The sequence below is a fragment of the Misgurnus anguillicaudatus genome, chromosome 21 (assembly GCF_027580225.2).
Source record: "Misgurnus anguillicaudatus chromosome 21, ASM2758022v2, whole genome shotgun sequence".
NCBI classification, from domain to species: domain Eukaryota; kingdom Metazoa; phylum Chordata; class Actinopteri; order Cypriniformes; family Cobitidae; genus Misgurnus; species Misgurnus anguillicaudatus.
In genome coordinates this window covers 38,112,025-38,124,599 of record NC_073357.2, presented here as the reverse complement: position 1 = coordinate 38,124,599, position 12,575 = coordinate 38,112,025, and positions in this window count along the sequence as shown.

Sequence of the window (12,575 nt, the reverse complement as noted above, 5' to 3'; positions counted from 1 at the left end):
AGATTTACTGTTTTTGTATAAAATATTCACTTCGTAGTTCACTTCAGAGAATGCAAAGTGTGCATCCTTCATTGTGTACAAGAAAGCCAAAATACTCTTGTATTTATTGTTTTTTTAAATAAAAATTCACTTCTTAGTTCACTTCAGAGAATGCAAAGTGTGCACCCTTCATAGTGTACTATAAAGCCAAAATACCTTTGGATTTATTGTTTTTCTAATTTTAAAAAATCACTTTAAAGTGTGCATCCTTCGTAGTGTGCACACTACAAAGTGTGCATCCTTCTTAGTGTGCACACTACAAAGGGTACATCCTTCGTAGTGTGCACACTACAAAGGGTGCATCCTTCGTAGTGCGCACACTACCAAGGATGCATCCTTCGTAGTGTACTAGAGAGCCAAAATACCTTTGGATTTATTGTTTTTTATATAAAAAATTCACTTTTTAGTTTCTAAATGTTACTTGTTTTGCCAATATAATGCACACTACAAAGGGTGCATCCTTCATAGTGTGCATCCAGAAAACATACTAGAAAGCCAAAATACCTTCAGATTTATTTATTTAATTTTTTTTAATCACTTTGTAGTACTACAAAGAGTGCATGCTTCGTAGTGTGTATCCAGGATGCATACTGGAAAGACAAAATTCAGATTTACTGTTTTTGTATAATGTAAAGCAAAGTGTGCATCCTTCATAGTGTACTAGAAAGCTAAAATACTTTTGGATTTATTGTATTTTTTTAAATAAAAATTCACTTCGTAGTTCACTTCAGAGAATGCAAAGTGTGTATCCTTCATAGTGTACAAGAAAGCCAAATACCTTTCAAAATACCTTTGTAATTATTGTTTTTTATAAATAAAAATTAACTTCATAGTTCACTTCAGATAGTGCAAAGTGTGCATCCTTCATAGTGTACTAGAAAGCAAAAATACCTTTGGATTTATTGTATTTTTTTTTTACAAAAAATTCACTTTTTATTTTCCAAATGTTACTTGTTTTGCCAAAATGATGTACACTACAAAAGGTGGTGTATTTAAAAAAATCACTTTGTAGTAGTACAAAGAGTTCATGCTTCGTAGTGCGTATCCAGGATGCATATTAGAAAGCTAAAATTCAGATTTACTGTTTTTGTATAAAAAAATCACTTCGTAGTTCACTTCAGAGAATGCAAAGTGTGCATCCTTCATAGTGTAGAAGAAAGCCAATATACCTTTGGATTTATTGTTTTTTTAATAAAAATAATCACTTCAAAGTGTGCATCCTTCGTAGTGTGCACACTACAAAGTGTGCATCCTTCTTAGTGTGCACACTACAAAGTGTGCATCCTTCGTAGTGCGCACACTACCAAGAGTGCATCCTTCGTAGTGTACTAGAAAGCCAAAATACCTTTGGATTTATTGTTTTTTTATAAATAAAAATTCACTTCTTAGTTCACTTCAGAGAATGCAAAGTGTGCATCCTTCATAGTGTACTAGAAAGCCAATATACCTTTGGATTTATTGTTTTTTAATAAAAATAATCACTTCAAAGTGTGCATCCTTTGTAGTGTGCACACTACAAAGTGTGCATCCTTCTTAGTGTGCACACTACAACGTGTGCATCCTTCGTAGTGCGCACACTACCAAGGGTGCATCCTTCGTAGTGTACTAGAGAGCCAAAATACCTTTGGATTTATTGTTTTTTTATATAAAAAATTAACTTTGTAGTTTCTTAATGTTACTTGTTTTGCCAAAATAATGCACACTACAAAGGGTGCATCCTTCATAGTGTGCATCCAGAATGCATACTAGAAAGCCAAAATACCTTTAGATTTATTTTTTTATTTTTTTATTCACTTTGTAGTACTTCATAGTGTGCATGCTTTGTAGTGTGTATCCAGGATGCATACTAGAAAGCCAAAATTCAGATTTATTGTTTTTGTATAATGTAAAGCAAATTGTGCATCCTTTATAGTGTACTAGAAAGCCAAAATACCTTTGGATTTATTGTTTTTTATATAAAAAATTCACTTTTTAGTTTCTAAATGTTACTTGTTTTGCCAATATAATGCACACTACAAAGGGTGCACCCTTCATAGTGTGCATCCAGGATCCATACTAGAAAGCCAAAATACCTTCAGATTTTTTCATTTTTTTTTATTTAAAAAATAACTTTGTAGTACTACAAAGAGCGCATGCTTCGTAGTTTGTATCCAGGATGCATACTAGAAAGACAAAATTCAGATTTACTGATTTTGTATAATGTAAAGCAAAGTGTGCATCCTTCATAGTGTACTAGAAAGCCAAAATACCTTTGGATTTATTGTTTTTAATAAATAAAAGCTCACTTCGTAGTTCACTTCAGAGAATGCAAAGTGTGCATCCTTCATAGTGTTAAAAAAAACAAAATACCTTTCAAAATACCTTTATAATTATTGTTCTTTTATTAAAAAAAATCACTTCATAGTGTTCACTTCAGATAGTGCAAAGTGTGCATCCTTCATAGTGTACTAGAAAGCCAAAATACCTTTGGATTTATTGTTTTTTATTTACAAAAAATTCACTTTTTAGTTTCCAAATGTTACTTGTTTTGCCAAAATGATGTACACTACAAAGGGTGGTGTATTTTAAAAAATCACTTTGTAGTACTACAAAGAGTTCATTCTTCGTAGTGCGTATCCAGGATGCATATTAGAAAGCCAAAATTCAGATTTACTGTTTTTGTATAAAAAATTCATTTCGTAGTTCACCTCAGAGAATGCAAAGTGTGCATCTTTCAAAGGTACAAATAAGCTAAAATACTCTTGGATTTATTGTTTTTTTATAAATAAAAATTCACTTCTTAGTTCCCTTCAGAGAATGCAAAGTGTGCATCCTTCATAGTGTACTAGAAGGCCAAAATACCTTTGGATTTATTGTTTTTTTAATAAAAATAATCACTTCAAAGTGTGCATCCTTCGTAGTGCGCAGACTACCAAGGGTGCATCCTTCGTAGTGTACTAGAGAGCCAAAATACCTTTGGATTTATTGTTTTTTATTTAAAAAATTCACTTTTAGTTTCTGAATGTTACTTGTTTTGCCAAAATAATGCACACTACAAAGGGTGCATCCTTCATAGTGTGCATCCAGGATCCATACTAGAAAGCCAAAATACCTTCATATTTTTTCATTTTTTTTCATTTAAAAAAAATCACTTTGTAGTACTACAAAGAGCGCATGCTTCGTAGTGTGTATCCAGGATGCAAACTAGAAAGAAAAAATTCAGATTTACTGATTTTGTATAAAAATAACTTCAAATGTGTGCAAAGTGTGCATCCTTCATAGTGTACTAGAAAGCCAAAATACCTTTGGAATTATTATTTTTTTTTTTTATAAAAAATCACTTCGTAGTTCACTTCAGAGAATGCAAAGTGTGCATCCTTCATAGTGTTCAAAAAACCAAAATACATTTCAAAATACCTTTGTAATTATTGTTCTTTAATTTAAAAAAAATCACTTCATAGTGTTCACTTCAGATAATGCAAAGTGTGCATCCTTCATAGTGTACTAGAAAGCCAAAATACCTTTGGATTTATTGTTTTTTTACAAAAAATTCACTTTTTAGTTTCCAAATGTTACTTGTTTTGCCAAAATGATGTACACTACAAAGGGTGGTGTATTTAAAAAAATCACTTTGTAGTACTACAAAGAGTTCATGCTTCGTAGTGTGTATCCAGGATGCATACTAGAAAGCCAAAATTCAGATTTATTGTTTTTGTATAATGTAAAGCAAAGTGTGCATCCTTTATAGTGTACTAGAAAGCCAAAATACCTTTGGATTTATTGGTTTTATATATAAAAATTCACTTCGTAGTTTGCAAACTACAAAGTCTACATCCTTCGTAGTGTGCACACTACAAAGTGTGCATCCTTCTTAGTGTGCACACTACAAAGGGTGCATCCTTTATAGTGTACTAGAAAGCCAAAATACCTTTGGATTTATTGTTTTTTTATATATATATATATATATATATATATATATATATATATATATATATATATATATAAAAATTCACTTCGTAGTTTGCACACTACAAAGTGTGCATTCTTCTTAGTGTGCACACTACTAAGGGTACATCCTTCCGAAGTGTGCATCCTTCTTAGTGTGCACACTACCAAGGGTGCATCCTTCATAGTGTACTGGAAAGCCAAAATACCTTTGGATTTATTGTTTTTTATAAAAAAAAATCACTTCAAAGTGTGCATTCTTCGTAGTGTACTAGAAAGCCAAAATACCTTTGGATTTATTGTTTTTTTTTAGGAAAACTTCACTTTTTAGTTTCCAAATGTTACTTGTTTTGCCAAACTGATGTACACTACAAAGGGTGGTGTATTTAAAAAAAATCACTTTGTAGTACTACAAAGAGTTCATGCTTCGTAGTGCGTATCCAGGATGCATATTAGAAAGCCAAAATTCAGATTTACTGTTGAAGTGTGCATCCTTCGTAGTGCGCACACTACCAAGGGTGCATCCTTCGTAGTGTACTAGAGAGCCAAAATACCTTTGGATTTATTGTTTTTTATTTAAAAAATTCACTTTTAGTTTCTGAATGTTACTTGTTTTGCCAAAATAATGCACACTACAAAGGGTGCATCCTGATTCCGTCGTTGGGCCAAACGGATGGTTGGGGCCATATTTGTTCCCCTTACAGTCCTTCATAGTGTGCATCCAGGATCCATACTAGAAAGCCAAAATACCTTCATATTTTTTCATTTTTTTTCATTTAAAAAAATCACTTTGTAGTACTACAAAGAGCGCATGCTTCGTAGTGTGTATCCAGGATGCAAACTAGAAAGAAAAAATTCAGATTTACTGATTTTGTATAAAAATAACTTCAAATGTGTGCAAAGTGTGCATCCTTCATAGTGTACTAGAAAGCCAAAATACCTTTGGAATTATTTTTTTTTTTTTTTATAAAAAATCACTTCGTAGTTCACTTCAGAGAATGCAAAGTGTGCATCCTTCATAGTGTTCAAAAAACCAAAATACATTTCAAAATACCTTTGTAATTATTGTTCTTTAATTTAAAAAAAATCACTTCATAGTGTTCACTTCAGATAATGCAAAGTGTGCATCCTTCATAGTGTACTAGAAAGCCAAAATACCTTTGGATTTATTGTTTTTTTACAAAAAATTCACTTTTTAGTTTCCAAATGTTACTTGTTTTGCCAAAATGATGTACACTACAAAGGGTGGTGTATTTAAAAAAATCACTTTGCAGTACTACAAAGAGTTCATGCTTCGTAGTGTGTATCCAGGATGCATACTAGAAAGCCAAAATTCAGATTTATTGTTTTTGTATAATGTAAAGCAAAGTGTGCATCCTTTATAGTGTACTAGAAAGCCAAAATACCTTTGGATTTATTGGTTATTTTATAAAAAAATGCACTTCGTAGTGTGCACACTACAAAGTGTGCATTCTTCTTAGTGTGCACACTACAAAGTGTGCATTCTTCTTAGTATGCACACTACAAAGGGTGCATCCTTTATAGTGTACTAGAAAGCCAAAATACCTTTGGATTTATTGTTTTTATATATATATATATATATATATATATATATATATATATATATATATATATATATATATATATATAAAAATTCACTTCGTAGTTTGCACACTACAAAGTGTGCATCCTTCTTAGTGTGCACACTACTAAGGGTACATCCTTCCGAAGTGTGCATCCTTCTTAGTGTGCACACTACCAAGGGTGCATCCTTCGTAGTGTACTAGAGAGCCAAAATACCTTTGGATTTATTGTTTTTTATAAAAAAATCACTTCAAAGTGTGCATCCTTCATAGTGTACTAGAAAGCAAAAATACATTTGGATTTATTGTTTTTTTTTAGGAAAACTTCACTTTTTAGTTTCCAAATGTTACTTGTTTTGCCAAACTGATGTACACTACAAAGGGTGGTGTATTTAAAAAAATCACTTTGTAGTACTACAAAGAGTTCATGCTTCGTAGTGCGTATCCAGGATGCATATTAGAAAGCCAAAATTCAGATTTACTGTTGAAGTGTGCATCCTTCGTAGTGCGGACACTACCAAGGGTGCATCCTTCGTAGTGTACTAGAGAGCCAAAATACCTTTGGATTTATTGTTTTTTATATAAAAAATTCACTTTGTAGTTTCTAAATTTTGCTTGTTTTGCCAAAATAATGCACACTACAAAGGGTGCACCCTTCATAGTGTGCACCCAGGATCCATACTAGAAAGCCAAAATACCTTCAGATTTTTTCATTTTTTTATTAAAAAAAATTACATTGTAGTACTACAAAGAGTGCATGCTTCGTAGTGTGTATCCAGGATGCATACTGGAAAGACAAAATTCAGATTTACTGTTTTTGTATAATAAAATAACTTCAAATTTGTGCAAAGTGTGCATCCTTCATAGTGTATTAGAAAGCCAAAATACCTTTGGAATTATTGTTTTTAAAAAATCACTTTGTAGTACTACAAAGAGTTCATGCTTCGTAGTGCGTATCCAGGATGCATATTAGAAAGCCAAAATTCAGATTTACTGTTTTTGTATAAAAAATTCACTTCGTAGTTCACTTCAGAGAATGCAAAGTGTGCATCCTTCATTGTGTACAAGAAAGCCAAAATACTCTTGTATTTATTGTTTTTTAAAATAAAAATTCACTTCTTAGTTCACTTCAGAGAATGCAAAGTGTGCACCCTTCATAGTGTACTATAAAGCCAAAATACCTTTGGATTTATGGTTTTTTTTATATTATAAAAATCACTTTAAAGTGTGCATCCTTCGTAGTGTGCACACTACAAAGTGTGCATCCTTCTTAGTGTGCACACTACAAAGGGTACATCCTTCGTAGTGTGCACACTACAAAGTGTGCATCCTTCATAGTGCGCACACTACCAAGGGTGCATCCTTCGTAGTGTACTAGAGAGCCAAAATACCTTTGGATTTATTGTTTTTTATATAAAAAATTCACTTTTTAGTTTCTAAATGTTACTTGTTTTGCCAATATAATGCACACTACAAAGGGTGCACCCTTCATAGTGTGCATCCAGGATCCATACTAGAAAGCCAAAATACCTTCAGATTTTTTCATTTTTTTTTATTAAAAAAAAATCACTTTGTAGTACTACAAAGAGTGCATGCTTCGTAGTGTGTATCCAGGATGCATACTGGAAAGACAAAATTCAGATTTACTGTTTTTGTATAAAAAATAACTTCAAATTTGTGCAAAGTGTGCATCCTTCATAGTGTATTAGAAAGCCAAAATACCTTTGGAATTATTGTTTTTTTAAAATAAAAATTCACTTCGTAATTCACTTCAGAGAATGCAAAGTGTGCATCCGTCATAGTGTACAAGAAAGCCAAATACCTTTCAAAATACCCTTGTAATTATTGTTCTTTTATTAAAAAAATCACTCCATAGTGTTCACTTCAGATAATGCAAAGTGTGCATCCTTCATAGTATACTAGAAAGCAAAAATACCTTCGGATTTATTGTATTTTTTTTTTTACAAAAAATTCACTTTTTAGTTTCCAAATGTTACTTGTTTTGCCAAAATGATGTACACTACAAAGGGTGGTGTATTTAAAAAAAATCACTTTGTAGTACTACAAAGAATTCATGCTTCGTAGTGCGTATCCAGGATGCATATTAGAAAGCCAAAATTCTGATTTACTGTTTTTGTATAAAAAATTCACTTCGTAGTTCACTTCAGAGAATGCAAACTGTGCATCTTTCATAGGTACAAAAAAGCTAAAATACTCTTGGATTTATTGTTTTTTTATAAATAAAAATTCACTTCTTAGTTCCCTTCAGAGAATGCAAAGTGTGCATCCTTCATAGTGTACTAGAAGGCCAAAATACCTTTGGATTTATTGTTTTTTTAATAAAAATAATCACTTCAAAGTGTGCATCCTTCGTAGTGTGCACACTACAAAGTGAGCATCCTTCTTAGTGTGCACACTATAAAGTGTGCTTCCTTCGTAGTGTACTAGAAAGCCAAAGTACCTTTGGATTTATTGTTTTTATATAAAAAATTCATGTTGTAGTTTCTGAATGTTACTTGTTTTGCCAAAATAATGCACACTGCAAAGGGTGCATCCTTCATAGTGTGCATCCAGGATCCATACTAGAAAGCCAGGATACCTTCAGATTTTTTCATTTTTTTTATTTAAAAAAATCACTTTGTAGTACTACAAAGAGCGCATGCTTCGTAGTTTGTATCCAGGATGCATACTAGAAAGACAAAATTCAGATTTACTGATTTTGTATAAAAAATGACTTCAAATGTGTGCAAAGTGTGCATCCTTCATAGTGTACTAGAAAGCCAAAATACCTTTGGAATATTTTTTTAATAAAAATTCACTTCGTAGTTCACTTCAGAGAATGCAAAGTGTGCATCCTTCATAGTGTTAAAAACAACTAAATACCTTTCAAAATACCTTTGTAATTATTGTTCTTTTATTTAAAAAAATCACTTCATAATGTAAACTTCAGGGTTTCACTTTAAAGTGTGCATCCTTCGTAGTGTGCACACTACAAAGTGTGCATCCTTCTTAGTGTGCACACTACAAAGGGTACATCCTTCGTAGTGTGCACACTACAAAGTGTGCATCCTTCATAGTGCGCACACTACCAAGGGTGCATCCTTCGTAGTGTACTAGAGAGCCAAAATACCTTTGGATTTATTGTTTTTTAATGAAAAAAAATTCACTTCATAGTTCACTTCAGAGAATGCAAAGTGTGCATCCATCATAGTGTACTAGAAAGCAAAAAACCTTTGGATTTATTGTTTTTTTTATAAAAAAATTCACTTGAAAGTGTGCATTCTTCGTAGTGTGCACACTACAAAATGTGCATCCTTCGTAGTGTACTAGAAAGCCAAAATACCTTTGGATTTAATGGTTTTTCTTTAAAAAATTCACTTCAAAGTGTGCATCCTTCGTAGTGTGCACACTACAAAGGATGCATCTTTCGTAGTGTACTAGAAAGCCAAAATAACTTTGGATTTATTGTTTTATTAAAAAAAAAATTCACTTTGTAATTTCCAAATGTTACTTGTTTTGCCAAAATAATGTACACTACAAAAAGTGCATGCTTCTTAGTGTGTATCCAGGATGCATACTAGAAAGACAAAATTCAGATGTACTGTTTTTGAAAAAAAAATAACTTCAAATGTGTGCAAAGTGTGCATCCTTCATAGTGTACTAGAAAGCCAAACTACCTTTGGAATTGTTGTTTTTTTAATAATAATTCACTTCGTAGTTCATTTCAGAGAATTCAAAGTGTGCATCCTTCATAGTGTACAGGAAAGCCAAAATACCTTTCAAAATACCTTTGTATTTATTGTTCTTTTATAAAAAAATTCACTTCGTAGTGTTCACTTCAGATAATGCAAAGTGTGCATCCTTCATGGTGTACTAGAAAGCCAAAACACCTTTGGATTTGTTTTTATATAAAAAAAATTCACTTCGTAGTTTGCACACTACAAAGTGTACATCCTTCATGGTGTACTAGAAAGCCAAAACACCTTTAGATTTATAGTTTTTTATATAAAAAATTCACTTCGTTGTTTGCACACTACAAAGTGTACATCCTTCGTAGTGTGCACACTACAAAGTGTGCATCCTTTTTAGTGTGCACAATACAAAGGGTGCATCCTTCGTAGTGTACTAGAAAGCCAAAATACCATTGGATTTATTGTTTTTTTAATAAAAAATTCACTTTGTAGTGTCCAAATCCCTGTTTCATATATGGGACTAGAACATTTTCATTTGGGAATGAAGATTTCTTTATAATGAAGATTTCCAGATTTATTATTCATTGTGCAAATACACGACACAGGTTTCCAGTACAAACCCATCATTTTACTTTTTGCATTTCTATGCTCACATAGGAAAGCTTAGATAAGGATTTTTTTTGACAAAATAAAATAAACTTTTAACCAGAAAATAACAAATGTGTTTGTTAACATAAATGTAAACATAAACCGGATTTGCTAATCTTATACTGTAGTTGATATAGCCACTGTGTTAATATGGGAACAAACTTATACAAATCTAAAATATAGAAAAGGTGACTGACCAACAAGTGATCTACCCAGGGCCGGAGTGGGACTCATTTTCAGCCCTGGAATTTCATGCCTTAGACCGGCCCACTTTAGTTCACGACTGACTATTAAAATAATATCTTTAAACCCTCAGTAGTATAAGTCTGCAGTAGTGCACTGTTCTCTGCAGCCTTGCAATTCACTGTATTTTTCAAATATATAATTTCATATTCCGTGCAAATGCAGTAAACAATTATAATTTTTGCCATAATCATGCAGACCTACCATAGGACCATAATATTACTAAAGTAAACTTATTCAAAAACTAAAGGAAACAAATTTGTTTGTGTTTTCCTCTATATTTCTATTTCTAAAAAATGGTGAGTCTTGAGATTAACTGTTGGGTTGATAACGTTTGGAAACCCCTGATATACAATACACAAGCAAGATTTATCAAGTATGCATTGGAAACAAATGGAAAAAATCTGTATCTTTTTTAGTACTTAGATCATGTCTATTGCTAAATAACGTAGGCCTACATTGTGTTAAAAAAAAGAAAACATCATAGATATACTTTTGAAACTACTTTTTTCAAATAAACTAATGAGTTTTGCATCAAATAGATTTTTGTTCCTCTTGCAATAAACGATGAATAATGACTATTCATAGAGAATTCATCTAAGACTTGGATAAAAAAATACGTTTTGTAAATTCTTTTCCTTTTAGAGGCCAGCCCGTTTGTATTAAGATACGCTCAAGTTTATTTAAAATATAATAGACGCGCGGCCGGCAAGCGCACTCAAAAGACGCGCTCAAGTTTTTTTTAAATATAGACGCGCGGCCGGCAAGCGCACTCCAAAGACGCGCTCAATTTTATTTTAAATATAGACGCGCGGCCGTCAAGCGCACTCAAAAGACGCGCTTGTGCACTCAAAAGACGCGCTCAATTTTATTTTAAATATAGACGCGCGGCCGGCAAGCGCACTCAATATAAACGCGTCTGAAACAAAATTCGTGTTCAAGTAAGCGCTTTAAAAACCAGAAGACAGCGGCACGTCCTGCGTTTCCCATGCGTTTTAGATGTCAATGAACCCTAATGCAAGAATTCTTCCAATAAGTGGTCGGGACTCGGGACACAATCAACTTGTGCATAAAGTGGCGGGGACATCTCTCACCCGCAAATACGCGTCATCCCGGTGGCATGACAACACCGGCCCTCGTGGCCAAAAAAACAGACCGGCCCACCGGGAATCCTCCCGGTTCTCCCTATGGCCAATCCGGGCCTGGATCTACCTCAATACTGAGTTGTCAAGATGCAGTATGATGTGGTTTTCAGGATAGGGTGTAGATTAAGCCAGGACTAGGCCTTAGTTATATTAGGATGCTTATGTAGTTTTTACAAGCATACCTTACAAAAATATTACAGGTGTGCATCTTGAGACAAAACAATGTGACTGATGTATTTTAAGATATGTTAGTGCAAGCTACTTTTAAGAACTAAAACTCAAACAGGCATTTTAGTCTTGAACTAGACTTAAGCCCTGCCTGGGAAACAGCCCCTTTGTCTATACTGTAGGTCAGGGGTCTCCAACCTTTTTATAAGCAAGGGCTACCACAATGGATAAAACAATCTGGAGTGCTACTTTTTGATATAGTTTAATCTTTTTTTCTTTTACTTGTTTTATTTTATTTTACTTGCTGATACGTTTAGTATTGTTTAAAATGTTAAGATATGTAAACCAAATTAAAAATATGTAATAAATAAATATTACAATTGAGACTATTAATGGAATGTGCTTTGGCGTGCACCTCACAGACTCTGTGCGAGCTACCTGGCTACCACGTTGAACCCTCAAAAACTTACTAGGAATACACAATGTATACTATACCACAGACAAATACACAAGTGGCTTACACTTTTTAAAAGGAAAGAGCTCAAATGTTGAATTATGAATATTTTAAATGAAATGAAACAAACATATTTAATAAGCTATACTTTACTTATATTATTAGATTTTGAAAAAAGTTATTTTATTGCAAATATAAGGTGAAATGACCATATAAAGCTCGATTTGCACTTTTGATTAAGTTTTTCCACAAAAAACAAGTTTTATAAAAGGATAAACTTCACAAACACCCGGTGTTTCGCTGCATGAAATTATCTGCCTGGTGCACTTAGAGCAACAACTGTACATAAAGCAATAGATCACCTGACTTTAAAACTTGTAACGTTAATCATCAATATATAGATGCGTGCTTTTACTGGTAACTTGACTGACCTGCTCCCTTCTTGGCGAGTATTTCTGTGATTTTTGTGATTGCTGCGTCGTCTGTCTCTCTCTCTCTGGTTCTCCTTTGCGCTGCATATTTGTTAGATAAAGCTAAAAAGGCAGTGGGTTGCCGCCGTTAGGTCATGTGGTGGCATTTTCGCACCGCGATTGACTGACTCATAGATTTTAAGAGGTCCGTCATTCATTCATATCATATTATTTCACATGTCAACCTGAGCTGACTGCACGGCAGGTCA